Source organism: Pistacia vera, unplaced genomic scaffold (assembly GCF_008641045.1).
Source record: "Pistacia vera cultivar Batoury unplaced genomic scaffold, PisVer_v2 Contig18, whole genome shotgun sequence".
NCBI classification, from domain to species: domain Eukaryota; kingdom Viridiplantae; phylum Streptophyta; class Magnoliopsida; order Sapindales; family Anacardiaceae; genus Pistacia; species Pistacia vera.
In genome coordinates this window covers 145,437-151,453 of record NW_022195898.1, presented here as the reverse complement: position 1 = coordinate 151,453, position 6,017 = coordinate 145,437, and the positions used below count along the sequence as shown (strand labels likewise).

General features: G+C 38.5%; 1 pseudogene; it reads right to left on the bottom strand.

Annotated features, from left to right (window-relative positions):
- Positions 1–565: 565 nt before the first annotated feature.
- LOC116126461 lies at positions 566–5,265 on the bottom strand (annotated as a pseudogene).
- Between the last annotated feature and the right edge of the window lie 752 nt (positions 5,266–6,017).

Here is a 6,017-nt window from a genome sequence, read left to right as displayed (position 1 = left end):
GCAGTTTTAGTATTAACGTACAACATGTTTAGTATACTATGTGAAAATGTGAAATCTAAATGGAATAATGGTATGATGTAGATGTGTGCCACACTCTCCTGTGTTTAGCCCCTGTTGTATGAGGTCTCTGCTAAGTGTTTTGAATTTCTTGGGACTACTTTATTGTTGTGTGTTGCTTTTGGCTGAATAAAAGGGATAGCCTTTCAAAAAGAGAAGCAGACCTGTAAGAAGCAAAAACCTGAAATCCTTCACAGTTTTCTTTGTCAATAGAAATGTAGTGTGATCTAGGGACTTAAGTTTTTCTCTATCAATTTAAGTGCAAGTACCTGGGGTTCTTTTTTTTTTTTTTTTTGTCCCCTTCGAGTCTTTATGATTGATGTTTGAACAATATCAGACTTCTGAAATCAGCTGGAGGTATGTGCAGATAATAACTAGTATTACAATTGTTGATTCTTATGGAAGAACTTCTCAATTTGTGTTTATCAATTTACCTTAGTCTGTAAATGAGATAAAACCCAATGTTTTGATTCTAAAGTTTGAAGTAGGAAACACAATTTTACAGGATACATACAATACGTTGACCCAGTTTTATCAGAGGTTCATCATCCTGCCAACCTCTTAATTATTGTAGCAACCAATGACCCAAGATACTATGGTAAAGTAAAACAGAAAATAGGAATTATAGAAATGAGCCTGAGGAGAACAGCTGATGTGCATGATTTCAGCTTCCTCTTGTACAGCTTTCTTCAACTTGGCATTTCCATTGTACTATCATTTTCAGTCCACTTATGTTCACCACGTTTCTGCCATAACCACACATAAATGATTTAAGATCTAAATGAATTGAAAATAAAAGACTGCAAAAAATTGGAGATCGCGTTTACCTTTCTCACTCTGGACCTCTTTGGACATTCTCTTTATCATTTAAATACAGCTTTTTCCGTAAACGAGCCACGTGAATTGCAATGATCAGTAGGAGCTTATCTTTCATTTCATCCAAGAACCGAAAATAGGCGTATCTCCAAGACTTTTTAACCATTAAACTGCCACAAACAGCCCAGAATCCTACGATGAATCCCAGTCCCATGCTGAAAAAAGAACTAAATTTTTTCCGACTCATCTTCATTATGCACTTCTCTGTCCTTGTTTTCTACATCCCCATGGCCCAATGAGCAGTTTGTTGTCAATGGAGGACAACAAAGATAAGGGTTGCCTTCATAAACAGATGGATCAATCAAACTCTGAAATTGGCCGGTTGATGGAATTGGTCCAGAAAAAAAGTTATATGACACGTTCAAATGACTCAAAAAGGCGAAGGAGTCATGGTTGGAGATACTGGGCCTCGAGAAGTCTCGAGTCTCCAGTTGTTGCAAGCTTCCAATGTTATCCGTTATCTTTCCTGTGAGTTGCTTCAGTGATAGATTTAATGTACCCTGGAATGAGAGTTTTGTTATCTCTTCTGGTATCTCTCCCGTAAAGTTATTGCTTGAGAGGTCTATTAGATCGACAAAGGGAATTATATTTGTATATTCATATTCTCTTCCTTTCAAAACCAACTCCATATGATCCGGCGATGGTATTTGCGTGGTTGAGAGCGTCCCATCAGAGAGAGTGGCCTTATATTTGAATTTTATCAAATTGCCAATACATCTAGGGATTGACCCGGATAAATTATTACGAGCAAGGTCCAAGATATAGAGATTGGGAAATTGGCATAGCTCTTCAGGAATTTTTCCAGTTAACACGTTGACTCGAAGTCTTAAAAATGACAGATAGAACACGTTTTCAGCACTTGGTATGGTTCCAAGGAATCTGTTTTCTCCCAGATCAAGAAGAAATAAGCCTGAGCAATTGTGTAACGAGGTAGAGACCTCTCCTAAAAGATTGTTACTGTTCACCAATTGAGCACAAATTGATGTTGAAGCAAATTTTTGGCATTGTCTGTATCCATGCAGAAGTTGTACATTTAAACTAGCCATATCAGTAGGAAGCAAAAGCTTTAATTCATGTCAGATTGAATGTAACATGATTTACAAACTAAGTTTTCTGTATAAAAAATGTGCAAGGTAGCAACTACTATGAGATTATGGATTCTTATAGAAGCAAATGCGTCTAGATCCATGTATCAGTTTACCTCAATCTTGAAATGAGATAGAGGTCGATCATTGTTTTGATTTTGAACATACAAATAGCTGGAACTACACTTTAAATTTTCAGAATACACATGACAAGCTATTACAGTTTTTAAACATATACATGGTTCACCCCTTGATTGTAAAAATCTTCATCATCTCCTTTTAGCATGCTTTATTAACTGCAACGACCTGGGCTGACACATGACGGAAGGATAAAGGAAAAACAGAACCAGGAAAAAAAGAATATAGTAAACAATCGAAGATTATTTTTACCTCTCCATATGGCTACTTCTTTATCTTTTAGATGTGTCTTCCCCGTAAACGAGCCTTGTAAACTTCAATGATCACTGAGAGCCTACCTTCATTACATCAATGAATCTAAAATAGGCATGTCTCCAAGACTTCTTAATCACCAAAGCACCGAAAACACTCCAAAATCCTACGGCAAATCCCAGTCCCATGCTGACGTAAAACCATAATTTTTCGGACCCATCTTCATCTCCATCTTTGTCTTCTGTACCCTCATAAATGGACAGATCTTGAAAGTCTGGAACTGGTTGGTTGATGGAATCGGTCCTGAAAAGTTATTGTATGAGAAGTTCAAATGGGACACAAGAGTCATAGAGGACATCGTTGGAGGAATTGGACCTGAAAGACGGTTACATGACAGGTCAAGAGACTCCAACTTTTGCAAGCTTCCGATATTCTCCGGTATCTTTCCCTGCAATTGGTTCCATGACAGATTTAAGGTAAATAAAGCTGAGAGATTTGTTATCTCTTCAGGTATCTCTCCCACTAAATTGTTTCCCGCGAGATCAATGACCCTTAGAAGTGAAATTATCTTCGTATAGTCATTTTGTCTTCCTTTGACAACCAACTCCACATGCTCAGAGAACTCTATGTGTAGGTTGAGAGTTCAGATCCAAAGTAAAAGCCCGGAAGTTTGAATGCTTTCAGATTGCCGATAAATCTAGGGATGGATTCTGATAAGTTATTATGTGCAAGGTCCAAGTTGTGGAGATAGGGAAATTGGCATAGTTGTTCAGGAATATTTCCAGTTAAAAGGTTGGATCTGAGCCCTAAATATTACAAAAATGGTAGATTCTGTATATTGGAAGGGTCCCAAAAAATCTATTTTCACCAAGATCAAGAGCATTAATATTCGCGCAATTTTGCAAGGCGATAGAGAGGTCTCCAGAAAGATTGTTACCCCTCAGTTTCAACCAGCCAAGAAAAGGTAGCGAACAGAGAGAGCTAGGAAATCCGTCTGATAGCCTGTTGTTTGACAGGTCTACAACAGTCAGTTGTTCTAACCCCTGCCAGTTTGAAGGAATTTCTCCGGTCAAGTGATTATTAGATAAGTCTAGAAAAGACAAATCCCTGATTTTATTTATGGATGGTGGAATGCTACCAGTCAGATGGTTTTGCGAAAGAGCCAGACTTCTAAGTATTGGCAATTCCTGACCGAAGTTTATTGGAATTGGTTCTGTAAGTAAATTATTTCTCAATGAGAGTCTTGTGACGTTTGACCACAGCGGTGATGAACCCATGAACCCTCCAACCTGTTGAATCCCAAATCAATCAAGGCACCAGTCTGATTAACATGTATTGACTTAGGTAGCTCTCCTCTTAATTGATTTCCTGAAAGATCTAACCACCAACGCCATGGTGATAATCTCCAAAGCCAATCAGGTATAGTGTCTGAAATTTCAGCGTTTGAGAGTGCTAATTCAGAAATTTCTTCTTGAGTTCTAAGCCAAGAAGGAAATGCAGGACCCAAATGGCAATCACTGATTGCCATGGTATATATACTGAAGGGAGGAATCCAATCGTGTCTCACATTAACCAGTAAGTTGCTTGTACATGAGAAGGATAGATAGTTTTACCTAGTTGCTTGTACATGAGAAGGATAGATAGTTTTACCTTGTGAGATTTTTGAGATTATTTTCAGTGATGACACCATTCCACGAATTCCCATAGAGACGCAATGCGTTTAACTCTGTAAGCTGTCCTATACCTTCCAAAATCATCCCATCAAATCTGTTAAAAGATAGATCCAGTGTTTCCAAAAGGGACAAATTTCCTATAGACGATGGAAGTGGGCCTAAGAACAAGTTTTGGGATAGATCAAGATGTTCCAAATGCTTAGACTGCCCCACAGAATCAGGTAGATTTCCACTGAGTTTATTTGAACCCAAATCCAAGGTCATCAAGGTTCTGTTATTGCATCAAGACAAAGCCTCCATAAACTCTTGTATTTCACCACTAATGCCATTATTAGAAAGATTTACAGTAGCAAGGTGCACAGGTTTCCCCATGGAACCTTGGGGATGGAACCTGAAAGTTTATGTTAGATCACCATACGCAAGGTTATAAATTGAAAGGCAGAGTAGGAATAGGCATTAAGGTGCACTGAGTGTGACGTGACATTGAATGGGAGAGTGGTGAGTTTATTATGAGTATGGAGAGTTTGTATAGAAAGTAACACGTGGCTGATATCGGTTAATACAGAATACAATAATTAGTATATAAAGAGGATGGGAGAGGCAGATATTATCGAGTAACATCTTCATAGGACAAATTGGGAGGCCCTCAGCTCCTCGAACTGCTAGGAACCTGCTTGTTGAATGAATGCTCTTTCAGGGGATATTTCAATCCTAATTAACACTATTTCGTTTTTTCAGATTGTGCAGTTGTTTGCTATTGTGCTTGTGTTGCGGTTGTTGTTTGGATTTGTTTTACAGGGAGTTCCAGTTCACAACCAACAAGTTTGATATTCAAACTGTACTTATGTTGAACAACCATGGGCAATGGAGAGCTGAAGTTGTTATAAGATAATCGAGGATGGACAGTGAAGTAAAGTTAACAAATGGAAGAGAATAAGGGAAATTGTGAGTTCACAGCCAGCTCCAAGAGTGAAGGAAGCAGTAACTCGTTGCTTTACAAGATTAATTTTCCTAAACTAAGGTATTGCAAGGATGAAGACCACAAAGCCAGTTTAAATCTGAGACCCGTAGCTTTTTGATATGAAAGTGTAGGCATACTGAGATCAAGGTACCGCAAGGAGAGGTTTCAAGACTTCATCCAGTGAATGATGCCTGGGAGAGGTGAGCAAAAGAGAGTGTACCATCAGGATCACCTGTATTTTATGTGAATGACATGTATATTTTGAAAAATATATGAATTGCTATATAGTTTCAAGGTGAGCAAAGAGAGCGTGTACGGGAACTTATCGCCCTCACATTTATCTTGGAACTTGCGCCAGTAGCTTCTCTGCCAAGAATTTCAGATTTGCGGGTGTTTAAACGATGCGTTGTAATTATAATTTTACTTACATTGGAGGGACTCCCTATCATGTGGATTGGTGTAAAGGATGGAAAATATCATATGTGCTAGTGTGTCAAGACTCTGATGAGCGAGCAATATGGCTAGATCTCCATATAGTCGTGAGTTTGGACATCAGGTGTTGGTTGACCATGACATGACCTTGGAAACAAGTGTATTGAAATCCAAGGAGAGGCAGTGGCTATGGAGGAGAATGGCAGTTCGAATTGGTGTGAAAATTGAGAGTAAGTAGCTGCAGTTTTAGTATTAACGTACAACATGTTTAGTATACTATGTGAAAAGTGAAATCTAAATGGAATAATGGTATGATGTAGATGTGTGCCACTCTCTCGTGTTTAGCCCCTTGTATGAGGTCTCTGCTAAGTGTTTTGAATTTCTTGGGACTACTTATTGTTGTGTGTTCTTTTGGCTGAATAAAAGGGATGCCTTCAAAAGAGAAGCAGACCTGTAAGAAGCAAAACTGAAATCCTTCACAGGTCTTGTGCAATAGAAATGGTGTGATCTAGGGACTTAGTTTTCTCTATCAATTAAGTGCAA